Source organism: Oncorhynchus mykiss, chromosome 11 (genome assembly GCF_057628025.1).
Source record: "Oncorhynchus mykiss isolate SJ-2025 chromosome 11, ASM5762802v1, whole genome shotgun sequence".
Taxonomy (NCBI): Eukaryota; Metazoa; Chordata; class Actinopteri; order Salmoniformes; family Salmonidae; genus Oncorhynchus; species Oncorhynchus mykiss.
This window is the reverse complement of record NC_143032.1, coordinates 992,048-1,016,080: the sequence shown is the minus strand read 5'-3', so window position 1 is coordinate 1,016,080 and position 24,033 is coordinate 992,048. Positions and strand designations below refer to the sequence as shown.

At 47.8% G+C, this 24,033-nt stretch overlaps 1 protein-coding gene across 5 annotated transcripts in view; it reads right to left on the bottom strand.

Annotated features, from left to right (window-relative positions):
• The window catches only part of LOC110535150 (SH2/SH3 adapter protein Nck1), a 118,737-nt gene extending 94,916 nt beyond the window's left edge, over window positions 1–23,821 (bottom strand). For 2 of the 5 annotated variants that reach the window (XM_090189214.1, XM_090189215.1), the window contains exon 1: window positions 23,653–23,821. The gene's annotated coding sequence lies outside the window, so the exon portion shown is untranslated. Of the gene's footprint in view, window positions 1–23,484 lie in introns of all 5 variants that reach the window. The other 3 variants (XM_090189211.1, XM_090189212.1, XM_090189213.1) reach the window with 2 other exon arrangements.
• Window positions 23,822–24,033: the final 212 nt, after the last annotated feature.

Genomic DNA, 24,033 nt, shown 5'->3' with positions numbered 1-24,033 from the left:
GTAGAGGAGAGGAGGACTGGGAAGTGTAGAGGAGGACTGGGAAGTGTAGAGGAGGACTGGGAAGTGTAGAGGAGGACTGGGAAGTGGAGAGAAGGACTGGGAAATGGAGAGAAGGACTGGGAAGTGGAGAGAAACTCTGGGAAGAGGAGAGGAGGACTGGGAAGTGGAGAGGAGGGGAGAGCTGGGAAGTGGAGAACTGGGGAGAGCTGGGAAGTGGAGAGGAGAGGCGGGCCGGGAAGTGGAGAGGAGAGGCGGGCTGGGAAGTGGAGAGGAGGGGCGGGCTGGGAAGTGGAGGAGGAGGGCTGGGAAGTGAAGAGGAAAGGAGGGCTGGGAAGTGGAGAGCAGGGCTGGGAAAAGGAGAGTGGAGGAGGGCTGGGAAGTGGAGAGGAGGGCTGGGAAGTGGAGAGGAGGGCTGGGAAGTGGAGAGGAGGGCTGGGAAGTGGAGAGGAGGGAGAGGAGGGCTGGGAAGAGGCGAGGAGGGCTGGGAAGAGGAGAGGAGGACTGGGAAGTGGAGAGGAGGGGAGAGCTGGGAAGTGGAGAGGAGGGGAGAGCTGGGAAATGGAGAGGAGAGGAGGGCTGGGAAGTGGAGAACTGGGGAGAGCTGGGAAGTGGAGAGGAGAGGCGGGCTGGGAAGTGGAGAGGAGAGGCGGGCTGGGAAGTGGAGAGGAGGGGCGGGCTGGGAAGTGGAGGAGGAGGGCTGGGAAGTGAAGAGGAAAGGAGGGCTGGGAAGTGGAGAGCAGGGCTGGGAAAAGGAGAGTGGAGGAGGGCTAGGAAGTGGAGAGGAGAGGAGGGCTGGGAAGTGGAGAGGAGAGGAGGGCTGGGAAGTGGAGAGCAGGGCTGGGAAAAGGAGAGTGGAGGAGGGCTGGGAAGTGGAGAGAAGGGCTGGGAAGTGGAGAGGAGGGCTGGGAAGTGGAGAGGAGGGCTGGGAAGTGGAGAGGAGGGCTGGGAAGTGGAGAGGAGGGCTGGGAAGTGGAGAGGAGGGCTGGAAAGTGGAGAGGAGAGCTGGGAAGTGGAGAGGAGAGCTGGGAAGTGGAGAGGAGAGGAGGGCTGGGAAGTGGAGAGGAGAGGAGGGCTGGGAAGAGGAGAGGAGGGCTGGGAAGTGGAGAGGAGGGCTGGAAAGTGGAGAGGAGAGCTGGAAAGTGGAGAGGAGAGCTGGGAAGTGGAGAGGAGAGAGGGGCTGGGAAGTGGAGAGGAGGGGCGGGCTGGGAAGTGGAGAGGAGAGGAGAACTGGGAAGTGGAAAGGAGAGGAGAACTGGGAAGTGGAAAGGAAAGGAGAACTGGGAAGTGGAAAGGAAAGGAGAACTGGGAAGTGGAAAGGAAAGGAGAACTGGGAAGTGGAAAGGAGAGGAGAACTGGGAAGTGGAAAGGAAAGGAGAACTGGAAAGGAGAGGAGAACTGGGAAGTGGAAAGGAGAGGAGAACTGGGAAGTGGAAAGGAAAGGAGAACTGGGAAGTGGAAAGGAAAGGAGAACTGGGAAGTGGAAAGGAAAGGAGAACTGGGAAGTGGAAAGGAAAGGAGAACTGGGAAGTGGAAAGGAGAGGAGAACTGGGAAGTGGAAAGGAGAGGAGGGCTGGGAAGTGGAGAGGAGGGCTGGGATGTGGAGAAGAGGACTGGGAAGTGGAAAGGAGAGGAGAACTGGGAAGTGGAAAAGAGAGGAGAAATGGGAAGTGGAAAGGAGAGGAGAGGAGAAATGGGAGGTGGAGAGGTGAGGAGAACTGGGAAGTGGAAAGGAGTGGAGAATTGGGAAGTGGAGAGAAGAGGAGAATTGGGAAGTGGAGAGAAGAGGAGAATTGGGGAGTGGAGAGAAGAGAAGAGGAGGACTGGGAAGAGAAAAGGAGGACTGGGAAGAGGAGAGGAGGACTGGGAAGTGAGGAGAAGGGCTGGGAAGTGAGGAGAAGGGCTGGGAAGTGAGGAGAAGGGCTGGGAAGTGAGGAGAAGGGCTGGGAAGTGAGGAGAAGGGCTGGGAAGTGAGGAGAAGGGCTGGGAAGTGAGGAGAAGGGGAGAGCTGGGAAGAGGAGAGGAGGACTGGGAAGTGTAGAGGAGAGGAGGACTGGGAAGTGTAGAGGAGAGGAGGACTGGGAAGTGTAGAGGAGGACTGGGAAGTGTAGAGGAGAGGAGGACTGGGAAGTGTAGAGGAGGACTGGGAAGTGTAGAGGAGAGGAGGACTGGGAAGTGTAGAGGAGGACTGGGAAGTGGAGAGAAGGACTGGGAAATGGAGAGAAGGACTGGGAAGTGGAGAGAAACTCTGGGAAGAGGAGAGAAGGACCGGGAAGAGAGAAGGACTGGGAAGAGAAGGACTGGGAAGAGGAGACGAGGACTGGGAAGTGAGGAGAAGGGCTGGGAAGTGAGGAGAAGGGCTGGGAAGTGAGGAGAAGGGCTGGGAAGTGAGGAGAAGGGGAGAGCTGGGAAGAGGAGAGGAGGACTGGGAAGTGTAGAGGAGAGGAGGACTGGGAAGTGTAGAGGAGAGGAGGACTGGGAAGTGTAGAGGAGGACTGGGAAGTGGAGAGAAGGACTGGGAAATGGAGAGAAGGACTGGGAAGTGGAGAGAAACTCTGGGAAGAGGAGAGGAGGACTGGGAAGTGGAGATGAGGGGAGAGCTGGGAAGTGGAGAGGAGGGGAGAGCTGGGAAATGGAGAGGAGAGGAGGGCTGGGAAGTGGAGAACTGGGGAGAGCTGGGAAGTGGAGAGGAGAGGCGGGCCGGGAAGTGGAGAGGAGAGGCGGGCTGGGAAGTGGAGAGGAGGGGCGGGCTGGGAAGTGGAGGAGGAGGGCTGGGAAGTGAAGAGGAAAGGAGGGCTGGGAAGTGGAGAGCAGGGCTGGGAAAAGGAGAGTGGAGGAGGGCTGGGAAAAGGAGAGTGGAGGAGGGCTGGGAAGTGGAGAGGAGGGCTGGGAAGTGGAGAGGAGGGCTGGGAAGTGGAGAGGAGGGCTGGGAAGTGGAGAGGAGGGCTGGGAAGTGGAGAGTAGGGCTGGGAAGTGGAGAGGAGGGCTGGGAAGTGGAGAGGAGGGCTGGGAAGTGGAGAGGAGGGCTGGGAAGAGGAGAGGAGGGCTGGGAAGAGGAGAGGAGGACTGGGAAGTGGAGAGGAGGGGAGAGCTGGGAAGTGGAGAGGAGGGGAGAGCTGGGAAATGGAGAGGAGAGGAGGGCTGGGAAGTGGAGAACTGGGGAGAGCTGGGAAGTGGAGAGGAGAGGCGGGCTGGGAAGTGGAGAGGAGAGGCGGGCTGGGAAGTGGAGAGGAGAGGCGGGCTGGGAAGTGGAGGAGGAGGGCTGGGAAGTGAAGAGGAAAGGAGGGCTGGGAAGTGGAGAGCAGGGCTGGGAAAAGGAGAGTGGAGGAGGGCTAGGAAGTGGAGAGGAGAGGAGGGCTGGGAAGTGGAGAGGAGAGGAGGGCTGGGAAGTGGAGAGCAGGGCTGGGAAAAGGAGAGTGGAGGAGGGCTGGGAAGTGGAGAGGAGGGCTGGGAAGTGGAGAGGAGGGCTGGGAAGTGGAGAGGAGGGCTGGGAAGTGGAGAGGAGGGCTGGGAAGCTGAGAGGAGGGCTGGAAAGTGGAGAGGAGAGCTGGGAAGTGGAGAGGAGAGCTGGGAAGTGGAGAGGAGAGGAGGGCTGGGAAGTGGAGAGGAGAGGAGGGCTGGGAAGAGGAGAGGAGGGCTGGGAAGAGGAGAGGAGGGCTGGGAAGTGGAGAGGAGGGCTGGAAAGTGGAGAGGAGAGCTGGGAAGTGGAGAGGAGAGAGGGGCTGGGAAGTGGAGAGGAGGGGCGGGCTGGGAAGTGGAGAGGAGAGGAGAACTGGGAAGTGGAAAGGAGAACTGGGAAGTGGAAAGGAAAGGAGAACTGGGAAGTGGAAAGGTTGAGATGTTGCTTCAATATATCCAAATAATTTTCCAGCCTCATTATTCCATCTATTTTGTGAAGTGCACCAGACCCTCCTGCAGCAAAGTTCCCCCACAACATGATGCTGCCACCCCCGCGCTTCACAGTTGGGATGGTGTTCTTCGGCTTGCAAGCCTCCCCCTTTTTCCTCCAAACATAACGATGGTCATTACGGCCAAACAGTTCTATTTTTGTTCCATCAGACCAGAGGACATTTCTCCAAAAAGTACCATCTTTGTCCCCATGTGCAGTTGCAAAGCAAATCCACAGACTGGACAGTAGTGGAGTAGGTGGAAAGTTCCTCGGCGTACACATCACGGACAAACTGAAATTGTCCACCCACACAGACAGCGTGGTGAAAAAGGCCCAACAGCACCTCTTCAACCTCAAGAGGCTGAAGAAATTTGGCTTACCACCAAAAACCCTCAATCTTTTACAGATGCACAATCGAGAGCATCCTGTCGGGCTGTATCACTGCGTGGTACGGCAATTGCTCCGCCCACAACCGTAAGGCTCTCCAGAGGGTAGTGAGGTCTGCACAATGCATCACCGGGGGAAAACTAAACCGATGTCACAGGAAGGCCATAAAGATCATCAAGGACAACAACCACCCGAGCCACTGCCTGTTCACCCCCGTATTCATCCAGAAGGCGAGGTCAGTACAGGTGCATCAAAGCAGGGACCGAGAGACTGAAAAACTTCTATCTCAAGGCCATCAGACTGTTAAACAGCCATCACTAACATTGAGTGGCTGCTGCCAACATACTGACTCATCTCTAGCCACTTTAATAAATACAAATTGGATGTAATGCCACTTTATATAATGTTTACATACTCTACATTACTCATCTCATATGTATATACTGTACTCTATTGTAGTGTGCCTTAGTGCCGCTCTGACATTGCTCATCCATATACATATAGTGGCAAGAAAAAGATGAACTCTGGAATTACCTGGATTTCTGCATACATCACATTTGATCTGATCTTCATCTTAGTCACAACAATAGACAAACAGTGTGCTAAAACTAATAACATAAATTATTGAAATTTTCTTGTCTATATTGAATACATAATTTAAACATTCACAGTGTAGGTTGGAAAAAGTATGTGAACCCCTAGGCTAATGATTTCTCCAAAATTGTAGTCAGGACTCAACTAACCTGGACTCCAATCAATGAGACGAGATTGGAGATGTTCGTTAGAGCTGCCCTAGCCCTATAAAAAGCTATTACTAACTATTTACAAGAAGCATTGCCTGATGTGAACCATGCCTCGAACAAGAGATCTCAGAAGACCTAAGATTAAGAATTGTAGCCCTGCATGAAGCTGGAAAGGGTTACAAAAGTATCTCTATAAGTCAGTCCACGGTAAGACAAATCGTCTATAAATGGAGAAAGTTCAGCACTGTTGCTACTCTCCCTAGGACTGGCCAACCTGCAAAGATGACTGCAAGAGCACAGCGCAGAATGCTCAATGAGGTTAAGAAGAATCCTAGAGTGTCAGCTAAAGACTTACAGAAATCTCTGGAACATGCTAACATCTCTGTTGAAGAGTCTACGATACGTAAAACACTAAACAAGAAGGGTGTTCATGGGAGGAGACCACAGAAGAAGCCACTGCTGTCCAAAAAAAAAGGTTGCAAAAGAGAACCTGGATGTTCCACAGCGCTACTGGCAAAATATTATGTGAACAGATGAAACTACAGATGAGTTGTTTGGAAGGAACATACAACATTATTTGTGGAGAAAAAAGGCACAGCACACCAACATCAAAAACTCATCTCAAAGTATGGTGGAGGGAGCATCATGGTTTGGGGCTGCTTGCTGCCTCAGGGCCTGGACAGTTTGCTATCATCGACAGAAAAATGAATTCCCAAGTTTATCAAGACATTTTGCAGGAGAAATTTTAGGCTATCTGTCCACCAATTGAAGCTCAACAGAAGTTAGGTGATGCAACAGGACAACAACCCAAAAGACAGAAGAAAATCAACAACAGAATGGCTTCAACAGAAGAAAATATGCCTCCTGGAGTGGCCCAGTCAGTCCTGACCTCAACCCCATTCAGACGCTGTATGATCTCAAGAGAACGGTTCCCACCAGACATCCCAAGAATATTGTGGAACTGAAACAGTTTTGTAAAGAGGAACAGTCCAAAATTCCTCCTGACAGTTGTGCAGGTCTGATCCGCAACTACAGAAAACGTTTGGTTGAGGTTATTGCTGCCAAAGGAGGGTCAACCTATTATTAAATCCAAAAGTTCACATACTTTTCCCACCCTGCACTGTGAATGTTTACACGGTGTGTTCAATAAAGACATGAAAACGTATAATTGTTTGTGTGTTATTTGTTTAAGCACACTGTGTCTGTCTATTGTTGTGACTTAAAATGTTATCTGATATTCATCAGGCCAATTTATCCAGGTAATTCTAAAGGGTTCACAAACGTATTCTTCCCACTGAACTGATATATTCTTAATTCCATTCCTTTACTTTAGATGTGTGTATTGTTGTGAAATTGTTAGCCATTACTTGTTAGATATTACTCCACTGTTGGAGCTAGAAACATGTTATAAAAACAAACGTGTGGCTTTAAGAGCGAAAATCTGAATAAAAATAAATAGAATAGGGAAAAACAGAAAACTGATAAAACAAAACAGAGAAAACTGAATTTGAGGCATTGGGTGGAGGCCTTCTTCTCCACAGGGCTAGAGGCTCCCAATGGCCAGTTGTTGCAAGTCCAGTAAATCTCCAATGGACTGGGCTGACTTCTAGCCTGAAAGGAAATGGCCCTTTATAAATAGCCTAGCTGGCCTCAACCCCCCTAGCGAACTATAGCTTCCCCCTCCTCCCTCTTGACTCCAGTCCAGTGGGTTACAGTGCTGCTGCTGCAGACAAAATGTCTGTCTGCCTCTTCCCCTCCCTGTAGACTTAATGAGAGACTGTGGAGGGGCCTGTCAGTGTGACAATAATTACAGAAACTATACTAGTCACCAGCTGCAACAGGCCCCCCCCCCCCCCCCCCACACACACACACACACTCACGTTTTCCAGTGAGGACTGAAAGGGAAATGTTGAAATCAAGATAAGTTAATATTGAGCAGATGCCAGACTGGAGACTACAGACATTGAGTTACCATCCCACCATGAAAATAATGAACATAGGAAACTGGCCACAATGAGATAACTGCCTCTCCAGGCCTGTCATTGGACACAACGCTCTCTACAGAGTTCTAAACTGCCCTTGGAAGCAACGTCAGCACAAGAACTGTTCATCGGGAGCTTCATGAAATGGGTTTCCATGGCCTTGCAGCCGGACACAAGCCTAAGATCACCATGTACAAAGTCATGAGAGGTGTAAAGCTCGCCGCCATTGGACTCTGGAGCAGTGAAAACGCGTTCTCTGGTGATGAATCACGCTTCACCATCTGGCAGTCCGACAGACAAATCTGGGTTTGGCAGATGCCAGGAGAGTTTGGTGGATGAGGAATAATGGTCTGGGGCTGTTTCTCATGGTTCAGGCTAGGCCCCTTAGTTCCAGTGAAGTGAAATCTTAACGCTACAGCATACAATGACATTCTAGGTGATTCTGTGCTTCCAAATTTGTAGCAACAGTTGGGGGAAGGCACTTTCCTGTTTCAGCACAACATTGCCCCTGTGCACAAAGTGAGGTCCATACAGAAATGGTTTGCTATATCAGCTGTGTGGGTGAACCCATCCCCTTCTCCCTAAACCCTCTAGGTTATATCAGCTGTGTGGGTGAACCCCTCCCCTTCTCCCTAAACGCTCTAGGTTATATCAGCTGTGTGGGTGAACCCCTCCCCTTCTCCCGAAACCCTCTAGGTTATATCAGCTGTGTGGGTGAACCCCTCCCCTTCTCCCTAAACCATCTAGGTTATATCAGCTGTGTGACTGAACCCCTCCTGCTTCAGTTTTGCATTTTGCCTCCTGATGATTATGATGACTGACATTGTTAGAATTAAAAAGACAAGGCTTAATCAAGTCATCTCCCTCGCCATCAGTCTCTCGTCTGCAGGTATGTTTTGATGTGAGCCAAGAGTGTGCAAAGCTGTCATCAAGGCAAAGGGTGGCTAGTTTGAAGAAACTCAACTATAAAATATATTTGGATTTGTTTAACACTTTGTTGGTTACTACATGATTCCATATGTATTATTTCATAGTTTTGATGTCTTCACCATTATTCTACAATGTAGAAAATAGTAAACAAAGAAAAACCCTTGAATGAGTAGGTGTCCAAACTTTTGACTGGTACTGTATATATACTTGGACGAGAAATGTCGGAGTGGCATTAACTAAAACACAGTAGAATAGAATACAGCATATACATATGAAATGAGTCAAGCAGTATGTAAACATGATTAAAAGTGACCAGTGTTCCATTATTAATGTGGCCAGTACTTCCATGTCTACGTATATAGGGCAGCAGCCTCCAGGTTGCAGGGTTGAGTAACCGGGTGGTAGCTAGCAATTTAACAGTCAGATGGCCTTGATAGAACCTGTTTTCAGTCTCTCGGTCCCAGCTTTTATGCACCTGTACTGACCTCGCCTTCTGGATGATAGCGGGGTGAACAGGCAGTGGCTCGGGTGGTTGATGTCCTTAATCTTTTTGGCCTTCCTGTGATATTGGGTGCTGTATGTGTCCTGGAGGGAAAGCAGTGTGCCCCCGGTGATGCGTTGGGCAGACCATAGCATTCGCTGGAGAGCCCTGCGTTTGACGGCGGCGAAGTTGCCGTACCAGGAGGTGATACAGACGGACAGAATGCTCTCAATTTTGCATCTGTAAAAGTTTGGGATGTTCTTTGGGGCTAAGCCACATTTCTTCAGCCTCCTGAGGTTGAAGAGGAGCTGTTGCGATGTGGATAGAGGAGTGTTCCCTCTGCTGTTTCCTGACGTCCACGATCAGCTCCTTCGTTTTGTTGACGTTGAGGGAAGGGGTTATTTTCCTGCCACCACTACTCCAGGGCCCTCACCTCCTCCCTGGAGGATGTCTCATCATTGTTGGTAAATAGGCCTACTACTGTTGTGTCGTCTGTAAACTTGATGATTGAGTTGGAGGCGTGTGTGGCCACGCAGTCATGGGTGAACAGGGAGGACAGGAGAGGGCTGAGCACGAACTGTTGTGGGGCCCCAGTGTTGAGGATCAGCGAAGTGGAGGTGTTGTTTCCTACCTTCACCACCTGGGGGCTGCCCTTCAAGAAGTCCAGGACTCAGTTGCACAGGGCGGGGTTCAGACCCAGGGCCCAAAGCTTAATTAATAATGAGCTTGGATGGTACTATGGTGTTAAATGCTTAGCTATTGTCAATTAACAGCATTCTTACATAGGTATTCCTCTTGTCCAGATGGGATAGGGCAATGTGCAGTGTGATGGTGATTGCATCGTCTATGGATCTATTGGGGCGGTAAGCAAATTGAAGTGGGTCTAGGGTGCCAGGTAAGGTGGAGGTGATATGATTCTTGACTCGTCTCTCAAAGCATTTCATGATGACAGAAGTGAGTGCTACGGGGCGGTAGTCATTTAGTTCAGTTACCTTTGATTTTGAATATGTCCGTAAACACTCCAGCCAATTGGATGCCGTCTGGGCCAGCAGCCTTATGAGGAATAACACACTTAAAATGTCTTACTTTGGGTTGCAAAGGATCAGAAATGTTCAGGTAAATTCCCGGGCTTAAATTCATCAAAAAAAAAAAGTTAGCTTATAACAGTGAACCTTTTTTGTGCAATACACATGAGGCAATTCTAGGGCTTGTGGAAAATGTTGGTTAAACTATCCCCAATTCATTGGAATTACAACCCTCTGCATGCACAGTGCATTCTGCCATCACATGTACAGTGCATTCTCCCATCACATGCACAGTGCATTCTTCCATCACATGTACAGCTGATTCTCAAGATCTTGCACACTAATGAGATGCTATTGAGCCCACACTACTACACTGTCTGAGCTAATGACTACATGCTTTCTGGTAAGTTTTGATTACAATACTGGGTGGGGTCAATATATTTTATATGGCACACATTATTTTTTGTTAACTAGTAAATAGTAGCCTACAGCAAAGTGTGTTTAAATCCTTTATAACTTGTTAACAATTTCTGCAAGTTAGTTTTTGCTACCATGTGGGTTTTAGCTTGCTTGATCCTGCTAACTGAAGTGTGTTAATTCACCTGTTTCCATACATGTTACATTTTAACATATTTATCTTACAAAGGAGTTGTTTAATCAAACTGCTTAACTATTTTTCTGTACATGGAATTGTAATTGTTTTTTTTGCTCATTTTTTTCTCATCTTTACAGGAAAATGCCACGGGCAATATCTAATGTGTGGAGACATTTCACTGCAGCTAATGTAGAAGGAAAAGCTGTGTACATTTGCAAATACTGTGCCAAATCGTATGTGAAGAATGCAACAAAGATGCAGAATAATCTGGCCAAGTGCATAAAGTTCCGTCAGCGCTCACAACAAGCAAACTCTGACAAAAGTCCCTCTACTTATATTCGAGGTGAAAATGATGAATCAGACACCTTATCGATAGCAACAGCTCATGGTCCTCCTGGAAATGCTGATGAATGTCCTGCTTGAGCTGTGTATGCAACTGGTTCACCTCTGATGCTCACAGGCAATGTGTACTGGAAGATATTATAATACTAATTTGCTGGATGCAGAGTTCAAGTGAAGGTCAAGCAAATTCTAGAGAAAGCAGACTGTATGTATTGCAATCATGCGACAATGCTGCGAACATGATGGCTGCTTGGCCTACACTCACATCACACCCATTGGCCGTGCTGCTCATGCATTGAATCTGCTCCTCAAGGACATCAGAATCCAGAAAATCACATTGTATGATTTTTAAGTAATTAATTAGCATTTTATTGCATGACATAAGTATTTGATCACCTACCAACCAGTAAGAATTCCGTCTCTCACAGACCTGTTAGTTTTTCTTTAAGAACCCTCCTGTTCTCCACTCATTACCTGTATTAACTGCACCTGTTTGAACTCATTACCTGTATAAAAGACACCTGTCCACACACTCAATCAAACAGACTCCAACCACTCCACAATGGCCAAGACCAGAGAGCTGTGTAAGGACATCAGGGATAGAATTGTAGACCTGCACAAGGCTGGGATGGGCTACAGGACAATAGGCAAGCAGCTTGGTGAGAAGGCAACAACTGTTGGCACAAATATTAGAAAATGGAAGAAGTTCAAGATGATGGTCAATCACCATCAGTCTGGGGCTCCATGCAAGATCTCACCTCGTGGGGCATCAATGATCATGAGGAAGGTGAGGGATCAGCCCAGAACTACATGGTAGGACTAGGTCAATGACCTGAAGAGAGCTGGAACCACAGTCTCAAAGAAAACCATTAGTAATACACTATGCCGTCATAGATTAAAATCCTGCAGCGCACACAAGGTCTCCCTGCTCATGCCAGCGCATGTCCAGGCCCGTCTAAAGTTTGCCAATGACCATCTGGATGATCCAGAGGAGGAATGGGAGAAGGTCATGTGGTCTGATGAGAAAAAAAATTATCTTTGGAGGGAGCTGAAAGTCCGTATTGCCCAGCGACAGCCCCGAAACCTGAAGGATCTGGAGAAGGTCTGTATGGAGGAGTGGGCCAAAATCCCTGCTGCAGTGTGTGCAAACCTGGTCAAGAACTACAGGAAACGTATGATCTCTGTAATTGCAAACAAAGGTTTCTGTACCAAATATTAAGTTCTGCTTTTCTGATGTATCAAATACTTATGTCATGTAATAAAATGCAAATTAATTACTTAAAAATCATACAATGTGATTTTCTGGATTTTTGTTTTAGATTGAAGTTTACCTATGATAAAAATGACAGACCTCTACATGCTTTGTAAGTAGGAAAACCTGCAAAATCGGCAGTGTATCAAATACTTGTTCTCCCCACTGTATGTGAAGGGTCATCAAGGTACAGCAGCAATCTACCTCACCAAGCAAAGTGAGAAGAATAAGAGCACCACATTGAAGCTGCCCAGCAACACCCATTGGGGTGGTGTTGTCATCATGTTTGACAGTCTCCTGGAGGGGAAGGAGTCTCCAAGAAATGGTCATATCACAGTCTGCCGATATGGACAGCTCCATCAAGAGGATCCTCCTGGATGATGTATTTTGGGAGAGAGGGGAAAGCAGCCTGAAACTCCTGAAACCTGTAGCAGTAGCCTTTGCACGGATTGAGAGAGACAATGCCATCCTGTCTGATGTTCAGACTCTGCTTGCAGATGTAAGAGAATAAATCCGTACTGCCCTGCCCACTGTACTGTTGCTCCAATCAGAGGAAACTGCAGTTCTGAAATACATCAAAAAGCGTGAAGACTTCTGCCTGAAGCCCAAACACGCCGCAGCGTACATGTTGGAGCCCAAGTATGCTGGCAAGAGCATCCTGTCTGGTGCAGAGATCAACAAGGCCTATGGTGTCATCATTACTGTGTCTCGCCACTTTGGCCTGGATGAGGGCAAGGTTCTTGGCAGTCTGGCTTAGTACACTTCCAAGCAAAGGCTTTGGGATGGAGATGCAATATGGCAGTCGTGCCAACATATCTCATCAGCCACCTGGTGGAAGGGACTTTGTGGATCTGAGGCTCTTTCTCCTGTTGCCTCCATCATCCTCTAAATTCCACCAACATCAGCCGCCTCAGAGCGCAACTGGTCCTTGTTTGGGAACACACACACCAAAGCACGCAACAGGCTGACCAATACAAGGGTTGAAAAATTGGTGACCATCTGGGCAAATTTAAGGCTTTTTGAGCCTGACAACGAGCCATCCTGAATAAGGTTGGAAAGTGACAGTGAAGATGAGGCCTCAGAGTCTGATGTTCAAGAGGTGGACATTGAGGAGGTCCAGGGAGAAGACATGGAAGCCTGAGAGGGAGACAAGCAACGCCTTAGTTTCTAGACTATCATTTTACAGATGCATGTTGAAATAATTTTTGGGAGAATCGATGGATCATTGGGGATCATTTAATATTCCCTTTCTTTTGTTGTTCAGTGAAATCATCCCATGTGAAGAATCAACTCATTTAATTAAAGTTCAATTCCTAACTAGAGTGTTTTTTTTTATTTCTATTGGAAGGATTTCAGCATTTGAAATTTTGCATATATTCCCGTTAATTCCCACTGAAAGTTTCCACCTCTGAATATTCCCCAAAATGTACAAGCTTAGTCTTACTCAAGTCGGACACGGAGAACGAGAGCCCACTGTCCTAGGGAGCGGGCCACGTGGTGGGCACTGTGTTATCCTCAGAGGGAAACGAAGGTGTTGAGCTTGTCCGGGAGCAAGACGTCAGTGTCTGCGATGTGGCTGGTTTTCCCTTTGTCATCTGTGATTATCTGTAGACCCTGCCACATACATCTCGTGTCTGAGCCGTTGAATTGAGACTCCACTTTGACTCTGTTCTGACGTTTTGCCTGTTTGATTGTCTTTTGGAGGGAATAACGACAATGTTTGTATTCAACCATATTCCCAGTCACATGGTTAAATGCGGTGGTTCGTGCTTTCAGTTGTGTGAATGCTGCCATCTATCCATGGTTTCTGGTTTGGGTAGGTTTTAATAATCACCGTGGGAACAACATCCCTATACACTTCCTGATGAACTCAGTCACAGTGTCCGTGTATACATCAATGTTATTCTCAGAGGCTACCCGGAACATATCCCAGTCTGCGTGATCAAAACAATCTTAAAGCAAGGATTCTGATTGGTCAGACCAGCAGTTAGACCTTAGTACGAGTACTTCCTTTTCAAGTTTCTGCCTTTAGGAAGGGAGCAGAAATATGGAGTCGTGATTTGATTTGCCAAAGGGAGGGCAGGGGAGGGCCTTGTATGCATTTCGAAAGGGGGAGTAGCAGTGGTCAAGTGTTTTACCAGAGCGAGAACAACAGTCAATGTGTTGATAGAACTTTGGGAACGTTTCCCTCAAATTTCCTTTGTTAAAATCCCCAGCTACAATTAATGTGGCCTCAGGATATGTGGTTTCCAGTTTGCAGTCCACATTAAAGTGTAGTTCCTTGAGGGCTGTAGTGGTATCGGCTTGAGGGGGAATATATATGGCTGTGACGATAACCGAAGATAATTCTCTTGGGAAGTAAAACCTTCTGCATTTGATTGTAATGTATTCTAGGTCGGGTGAACTAAAGGACTTGAGTTTATGTATGTTATCACCATCACACAATGAGTAGTTAATACATGAAACTAGAGGTCGACCGATTAATCGGCAATTGGTAATCAGCATTTTTGGATGATTACATTGCAATCCACGAGGAAACTGTGTGGCAGGCTGACCACCTGTTATGTGAGTGCAGCAAGGAGCCAAGGTAAGTTGCTAGCTAGCATTAAACTTATCTTATACATTTAAAAAAAATCAATCTTAACATAATCACTAGTTAACTACACATTGGTTGATGATATTACTAGTTTAACTAGCTTGTCTTGCGTCTGCAAATAATCAATGCGGTGCCTGTTAATGTATCATTGAATCACAGCCTACTTTACCAAACGGGTGATGATTTAACAAATGCGCATGCGCATCAGGGTTTATGCAGCAGTTTGGGCTGCCTGGCTCGTTGCGAACTGTGTGAAGATAATTTCTTCCTAACAAAGACCGTAATTAATTTGCCAGAATTGTTGCTGGGCAACACGGACTTTCAACTCCCTCCAAAGATGTTTTATGGGGTTGACATCTGGAGACTGGCTAGGCCACTCCAGGACCTTGAAATGCTTCTTACGAAGCCAGTCCTTCGTTGCCCGGGCGGTGTGTTTGGGATCCTTGTCATGCTGAAAGACCCAGCCACGTTTCATCTTCAATGCCCTTGCTGATGGAAGGAGGTTTTCACTCAAAATCTCACGATACATGGCCCCATTCATTCTTTCCTTTACACGGATCAGTCGTCCTGGTCCCTTTGCATAAAAACAGCCCCAAAGCATGATGTTTCCACTCCCATGCTTTACAGTAGGTATGGTGTTCTTTGGATGCAACTCAGCATTCTTTGTCCTCCAAACACGGCGAGTTGAGTTTTTACCAAAAAGTTATGTTTTGGTTTCATCTGAACATATGACATTCTCCCAATCTTCTTCTGGATCATCCAAATGCTCTCTAGCAAACTTCAGACGGGCCTGGACATGTACTGGCTTAAGCAGGAGGACACGTCTGGCACTGCAGGATTTGAGTCCTTGGCGGCGTAGTGTGTTACTGATGGTAGGCTTTGTTACTTTGGTCCCAGCTCTCTGCAGGTCATTCACTAGTTCCCCCCGTGTGGTTCTGGGATTTTTGCTCACCGTTCTTGTGATCATTTTGTCCCCACGGGGTGAGATCTTGCGTGGAGCCCCAGATCGAGGGAGATTATCAGTGGTCTTGTATGTCTTCCATTTCCTAATAATTGCTCCCACAGTTGATTTCTTCAAACCAAGCTGCTTACCTATTGCAGATTCAGTCTTCCCAGCCTGGTGCAGGTCTACAATTTTGTTTCTGGTGTCCTTTGACAGCTCTTTGGTCTTGGCCATAGTGGAGTTTGGAGTGTGACTGTTTGAGGTTGTGGACAGGTGTCTTTTATACTGATAACAAGTTCAAACAGGTGCCATTAATACAGGTAACGAGTGGAGGACAGAGGAGCCTCTTAAAGAAGAAGTTACATGTCTGTGAGAGCCAGAAATCTTTCTTGTTTGTAGGTGACCAACTACTTATTTTCCACCATAATTTGCAAATAAAATCATAAAAAATCCTACAATGTGATTTTCTGGATTTTTCTTCTCATTTTGTCTGTCATAGTTGAAGTGTACCTATGATGAAAATTACAGGCATCTCTCATCTTTTTAAGTGGGAGAACTTGCACAATTGGTGGCTGACTAAATACTTTTTTGCCCCACTGTATATTAAGTTAAAATAAGTGTTCATTCAGTATTGTTGTAATAGTCATTATTACAAATATATATTATAAAAAATAAAATAAAATAAATAAAAATAAAATTGGCCGATTAAATCGGTTTAGGCTTTTTTTTTGGTCCTCCAATAAATCGGTATTGGCGTTGAAAAATCTAAATCGTTTGACCTCTACATGAAACATACACCACCGCCCTTCTTCTTCCCGGATAGTTCTTTATTCCTGTCTGCGCGATGGACTGAGAACCCAGCTGGCTGTATGGACAGGGACAGTACATCTGGAGAGAGCCATGATTCCATGAAACATAGTATGTTGTGACATTCCCTGATGTCTCTATGGGGAAGGAGGTTCTCGCCCTGAGCTCGTCTACTTTATTGTCCAGAGACTGAACATTAGCGAGTAATATACTCAGAAGCGGTGGATGGTTTGCACGCCTCCTGAGTCAGACTAGAAGTCCACTCCAAATACCTCTTCCCCGCCAGCGGTGTCTTGGGACAGCCTCTGGAATAAGATCAATTGCCCTGGAGGGTACAAACAAAGGATCCAATTCGGAAAAGCCGTATTCCTGGTCGTAATGCTGGTGAGTTACCACCGCTCTGATATCCATTAGTTCTTTCCAGCTCTATGTATCAATACAAAAAAACTTTCTGGGCTAATAATGTAAGAAATAACACACAAAAAACACTGCAAAGTTGCTTTGGAGCTAGAAGCAGACCTGCCACGTCTGTTCGCGCCATCTTGCACTCAAGGTTTATACAAATATGTCCATTCAATGGAAAATTACATTAGAAAAACAATGGTCCAAACCCCATGTCTCTACCATATATGGTTCAAAAGTTACCGACGATATTTTAGCATGTTTAGAGTGAATGGAATGTCATCACAGCCATGATCAAAAAGTGTTCCGTGCTGAATGGAACTCTGTGGTGCTGCTCCGCGGCAGAACCGCGCAAACTTCAAACGGCAACTGACAAGCTAACTAGTGGCTGCAGGTTCGTGAGTGAAAATATGGGCTTTTCGTAAATGAAATCCGCTGAAAACAAAAAGTAAAAAAGGGACTAAAGATGTATTTACTTACAAAGCTGACAGACTGAATTTCAACATCCACCCTCTGTGGAGACAATCTGTTCTTGTTTTCATTGTGGATTTCTTTCCCTTTAAATCGCCATAGAAACAGCCCCTCAACATAGATTGATTGTGGTTATAGGCAATGGAAGCCAAGGATCTGGAGGTGAAAATTAGGAAAGTATGAAGTTGATTTTGATTGGTCCAACCAGCAGAAACACTTCCAGATGGTACCACCTCACAACACCAAATATGGAAGAGATAGAACCAGGTGCAGCCCGGTCTAAACCAGCAACGTTCACAGCACATGAACATCCTTATTTGAGAAAACCAGGTGCAGCCCGGTCTAAACAAGCAACGTTCACAGCACATTAATGTTCTTATTTGAGAAAACCAGGTGCAGCCCGGTCTAAATTAGCAACGTTCACAGCACATTAACACTGTCAAGTACATGAACCCTTTCTGGTGGGACCCATTTTCAATGTTTCCTAAAATAAAGAAATTCAGCCTGAGACTCATTGGCATTGGCTTATTTTCTGTGAAGAACATGTAAAAGAACACATTTTCATTGAGTCCACCCCACTAGACATTTATATTACATATGTGGTGTTTGGGTCCACCGGACCCGAGGGTAATAAAAGTGTTTGTGTGTAGGTGTAAACAAGTTCAGATACAACAAAAAGGTTTGCTGTGTGCCTTCACTCGGTGTTCCTCCTCACTGGGCCTGCTGTTTCAACACTGCACCAAGAACCTGCCTGTCTGCCGCTTTTCTCCCACTCTTTACCATTTGTAGTGTGTGAAACTACACTATGTCTTTACAATATATTATTTAGATACATTATTAAAAAAATAATAATAATAAAAATAAAACAAATCTGTATTTTCCTACCCCATCCAGGTGCGAATTCATGGAGGGAAAACAAATAAATAGCTTTGCATGTGTGGCTCCTTACCACAATCAATCAGTATGGCAGAAATAATCCCTGCTCAGAGGGCCTTAGAATTCATCTTTGCAGAGAAACTAGTGTGGAAGGAACATCTTCCACTTTGGAAGATGAAGAGTCTTCAAAATATGAGGATCATGTCTCTGTCAATTCAGAGTGTGACAGTGAGTTGGAAGAAGAGGATGAGAATGACCCTCAACCAGCCCAAGGACCAGCCCGTCAGCAACCAGGACCAGCGCGTCAGCAACCAGGACCAGCCCATCAGCAACCAGGACCAGCCCCAGGACCAGCCCGTCAGCAACCAGGACCAGCCCGTCAGCAACCAGGACCAGCCCGTCAGCAACCAGGACCAGCCCGTCAGCAACCAGCCCCAGGACCAGCCCATCAGCAGCCAACCCCAGGACCAGCCCATCAGAAACCAGCCCATCAGCAGTCAGCATGTCAGCAGCCAGCCCCAGGACCAGTCCGTCAGAAACCAGCCCCAGGACCAGCCCATCAGCAACCAGCCCCAAGACCAACATGTCAGCAACCAACCCCAGGACCAGCCCATTAGCAACCAGCCAGAGGACCAGCCCATCAGCAACCAGCCCCAGGACCAGCCCCAGGACCAGCCCGTCAGCAACCAGCCCATCAGCAACCAGCCCCAGGACCAGCCCGTCAGCAACCAGCCCGTCAGCAACCAGCCCGTCAGTAACCAGCCCATCAGAAACCAGCCCCAGGACAAGCCCTAGGACCAGCTCGTCAGAAACCAGCCCGTCAGCAACCAGCCCGTCAGCAACCAGCCCATCAGCAACCAGCCCATCAGCAACCAGCCCCAGGACCAGCCCGTCAGCAACCAGCCCATCAGCAACTAGCCCATCAGCAACTAGCCCCATGACCAGCCCCAGGACCAGCCCGTCAGCAACCAGCCCATCAGCAACTAGCCCATCAGCAACTAGCCCCATGACCAGCCCCAGGACCAGCCCATCAGAAACCAACCCATCAGAAACCAGCCCATCAGAAACCAGCCCATCAGCAGCCTGCAGGAGTAGAAATATTAATGTAAAAAAATAAGTTAAATTGAATGGTCTTCATGCCCAAGGAATGAGCCACCCAACATGGCTGCCAATGTGATGAGGATGCAACCAGGGGTGACACAGATGGCGGTTACTCATGTTCAGGACATACAGTCTTCTAACTGTTCATCCCAGACACCATCCAGAAATTCATTCTGGACTGGACTCATTTGGAGGGAAGGCGTGTTTTTGGAGAGAGATGAAAGGAGATGGACCAAACTCATTAACATGCATACTCTGGGGTTCTTATCCTTGCTGGTGTTTTCAGATCCAATGGGGAATCCACAGGATCTCTGTGAGATGCAGAAACTGGCAGAGAACTTTTCAGTGAAACAATGTCTCTGGAAAACTTCCACATTATTTCCAGGATTATCCGCTTCGATAACAGAGACACCAGCTAGCTGCAGAGAAACAAGCTAGCTGCAATCAGGTCAGTGCAGAGAAACAAGCTAGCTGCTATCAGGTCAGTGCAGAGAGACAAGCTAGCTGCAATCAGGTCAGTGCAGAGAAACAAGCTAGCTGCTATCAGGTCAGTGCAGAGAGACAAGCTAGCTGCAATCAGGTCAGTGCAGAGAAACAAGCTAGCTGCTATCAGGTCAGTGCAGAGAAACAAGCTAGCTGCTATCAGGTCAGTGCAGAGAAACAAGCTAGCTGCTATCAGGTCAGTGCAGAGAAACAAGCTAGCTGCTATCAGGTCAGTGCAGAGAAACAAGCTAGCTGCTATCAGGTCAGTGCAGAGAAACAAGCTAGCTGCTATCAGGTCAGTGCAGAGAAACAAGCTAGCTGCTATCAGGTCAGTGCAGAGAAACAAGCTAGCTGCTATCAGGTCAGTGCAGAGAAACAAGCTAGTGCTATCAGGTCAGTGCAGAGAAACAAGCTAGCTGCTATCAGGTCAGTGCAGAGAGACAAGCTAGCTGCAATCAGGTCAGTGCAGAGAAACAAGCTAGCTGCTATCAGGTCAGTGCAGAGAGACAAGCTAGCTGTAATCAGGTCAGTGCAGAGAGACAAGCTAGCTGCAATCAGGTCAGTGCAGAGAGACAAGCTAGCTGCAATCAGGTCAGTGCAGAGAAACAAGCTAGCTGCTATCAGGTCAGTGCAGAGAGACAAGCTAGCTGCAATTAGGTCAATGCAGAGAGACAAGCTAGCTGCAATCAGATCAGTGTGGGACAAGTGGGTGGACCGCCTTCCCCTGTTGTACAACCCTGGGCCCAACGTTACTGTTGATGAGCAGCTTCTGCCATTTAGGGGCTTCTGCCCCTTCAGGCAGTACATAAACCCGCAAAATATGGAATCAAGATCTGGGCTGCCTGTGATGCTGCTTCATCAAATGTGAGGAACCTGCAAGTGTATAAGCGGAAGCCAGATAGAGGAGCCCCTGAGAGGAGCCAAGGGATGCGGGTTGTCCTGGATGTGACACAGAGACTCCGTGACCACAACATCACATTCAAAAACTTTTTTACTATTACAAGTTGGGACAGGAGTTCCTCAAGAGGAAGGTTGACGATGATAGGAACAGTATGAAAAAACAAGCCAGAGCTCCCACCTCAGCTGTTGAATACAAAGAACAGACCTATCAATTCCTCTCAGTTTGTGTTCACGTCCGACTCGTCCCTAGTGTCCTACGTGTCAAAGAAAGGCAACAATGTGGTACTCATGAGTACGCTGCATAGGGATGGGAGAATCTGTGGCCAGGAACATCAACAACCAGAAATCATAATGGATTACAATGCCACAAAAGGAGGGATGGACAGTTTAGACAAGCTAGTGACTGGCTACAGCTGCAATTGGTGATATTCTTCAACATCTTGGACATCTCGGGGCACAAAGCGTTTGTCATCTTGATGGCGTTGAACCCAGATTGGAACAGAGAGAAGCTCCAGAGGAGACGGCTCTTTCTTCAGGAGCTGGGCAAGGCATTAGTAAGACCTCAAATCTAGAGGAGGCAACATTACCCAAGGAGCCCAGCTCCTACAGCCATCGTGAGGAGGATTCAGGAGAATGCTGGTGCCCCATCCGCCCCAACCCACAGAACCAACAACTCCAATACCGGAAGTAAATGTGAGTGATGTTGTTGCATGTGTTGGTGTCTGACTCTCCTACCTCGGTCTGCTGTAACGATGTGAGTGAGTGAGATGTTAATAAAAATTTCTGACCTAAGTGTTTTCATCATTCTAGATTGCAGCCGGTAGCAACAAGAAGAAGCACTGCGATGTGTGTGGACCCAAGAAGGACAGGAAGACACGGTACACATGCATCAAGTGCAAGAAGTACATTTCCAACACACACAGTAAAACTCTGTCCCTCATGTGGTTTGTAGACCGGCCTTAATATGTGTTCAATGGGGCTCATGTATCATTTCCATAAAATACTGTATGTAAAATATGTCCTTCCAATTGGTTCAGTTCAAAGCAATAAAACATCAATAGAGATGAACACCTTGTTTTATTTATATATTTTTCTCTACATTGTACAGCAGTAAGTGAATGCACCACAACATACCCAGCTAACTCCTTTCTTGCTTATTGTGTAGCGGAGGATAAACAAATGATTGTGTATGATTATGGATGTGTAGCTAGCTATGCAGGCGATATGTGTACGGACCGTAAAGCCTTTGGTCTATTAGTTCAGAACAATGGTTTGCTTCCACCAGTTAATCATTCATCCCCAAGAAATGACAGAAAATGACTGTTACACACATATCACTTTTACGTCAATACTACAGTATTCATTTTAGCTAGTTATGAACTTCAGCGATCATAGCCGGTTGTATTGACTTCAAGACACTCTGAATGGTGTCAATGAAGCCTATAGATTGAATATAATGTAACTTTATTGTGCCAAGGATGCAGGTCGTGTATATACACACAGATCAACGCGCACCTCCCCACCATGACAGACCAACGCGCACCTCCCCACCGTGACAAACCAACGCGCACCTCCCCACCATGACAAACCAACGCGCACCTCCCCACCATGACAAACCAACACGCACCTCCCCACCGTGACAAACACACGCGCACCTCCCCACCATGACAGACCAACGCGCACCTCCCCACCATGACAGACCAACGCGCACCTCCCCACCATGACAGACCAACGCGCACCTCCCCACCATGACAGACCAACGCGCACCTCCCCACCATGACAGACCAACGCGCACCTCCCCACCATGACAAACCAACGCGCACCTCCCCACCATGACAGACCCACGCGCACCTCCCCACCGTGACAAACCAACGCGCACCTCCCCACCGTGACAGACCAACGCGCACCTCCCCACCATGACAGACCAACGCGCACCTCCCCACCATGACAGACCAACGCGCACCTCCCCACCATGACAGACCAACGCGCACCTCCCCACCATGACAGACCAACGCGCACCTCCCCACCGTGACAGACCAACGCGCACCTCCCCACCGTGACAGACCAACGCGCACCTCCCCACCATGACAGACCAACGCGCACCTCCCCACCATGACAGACCAACGCGCACCTCCCCACCGTGACAGACCAACGCGCACCTCCCCACCGTGACAGACCAACGCGCACCTCCCCACCATGACAGACCAACGCGCACCTCCCCACCGTGACAGACCAACGCGCACCTCCCCACCATGACAGACCCACGCGCACCTCCCCACCATGACAGACCAACGCGCACCTCCCCACCGTGACAGACCAACGTGCACCTCCCCACCGTGACAGACCAACGCGCACCTCCCCACCGTGACAGACCAACGCGCACCTCCCCACCATGACAGACCAACGCGCACCTCCCCACCGTGACAGACCAACGCGCACCTCCCCACCGTGACAGACCAACGCGCACCTCCCCACCGTGACAGACCAACGTGCACCTCCCCACCGTGACAAACCAACCTGCACCTCCCCACCATGACAAACCAACACTTTGTCCTCTATTCATTTAAAACTTGTCGACAGAGATATATTTTGAACTGTGCTGAGAAAACTAAAAGCATCTGTCCAATAGTCCAGGACACTGCTGTACGTGGCGTTTCAGACGATGATAAAACATCTATGCACGAGTGAAGTGAGTTCGGGAAAAACTGAAAGTATAATAGTTTCCACATACCAACTGTATGTATCAGAAAATCAGAATCAAATAAAGTCTGTCTTCGCAAAAATAACATTGTCACTGTGCTAAAACGTTTATTTTCATAAACGGATTTTCTGCATTTGTCAAGTCTCACCAGGGAGCCTCATTTCAGATGTGTAATGTAAACTTCATTAATAGGGAAACCGTTCTTCATGCAAAACATATAAAACGTTTTAAAAACGAACTATTATATGAATCTGACTATCCACAATAATCCTACTATGTGAGACAATCTCAGCCAGCCAAATGAACACCCAGTTGGCATATCTGCCACCCTGGCAAGACAGCTGGCTAACTAACATTAGCAATCTAGACAACTAGCTTGCCAAGAAGGCAGTGATAGCTATGTAGTTAACTAATCAATATGCTATTATTCAGCAAACACTACGAGGGATGATGTTTTATTATCAGGCCGTGCCTCTGTTCCCAAGAGTTGAGGCCAGATTTTATATTTCTTTGCTAACCTACCAGCTAGTGAAGCTAATCAAGTTGCTGGCATGAACATTGCAGATCCCCCTGCTTCTTACCTGGTTAGCTGATCGGTCCTACCTGTCCTTTCTCGGTTGATGAAATCACCATGTACAGCAGAGATGATTTGAAACGCCCGTGTAGATGGATGGTGGCTAGGACTAAAACCTAGCTAGCTAAGGTAACCTTGCACAACTTGTCTAGCTGACTATAATCATAATACCAACCTTGTTGGAAATAGCTTTCCCGTTTCCAGCATGACAAAGCTCAAGCCACAGAGATACCTCTGCGAGTTGCTCCCAGTGTTCACGATACACAATGCTCCCATTGGACAGTGGCAGTGTCAATCAAACCGGTCCACCACAACAGTGGTTGGCTGCCTATCAAATTTTTACCGCATCCCCATTGGGTGAGTTCATCTTACATGGCCCGGTGCCCCGTGTAAGAGGAGTATAAATATTCACTCAACTGGGGCACCGGGCCATGCAAAACGAACGGTCCTTGCTTTACGGGATCATTGGGACTTCCCCCCATTAGGGTTGACGTATAAAATTGTTATGGTAAGGATTATCCAGGCTGTATCACAACCGGTCCAGCGTCGTCCGGGT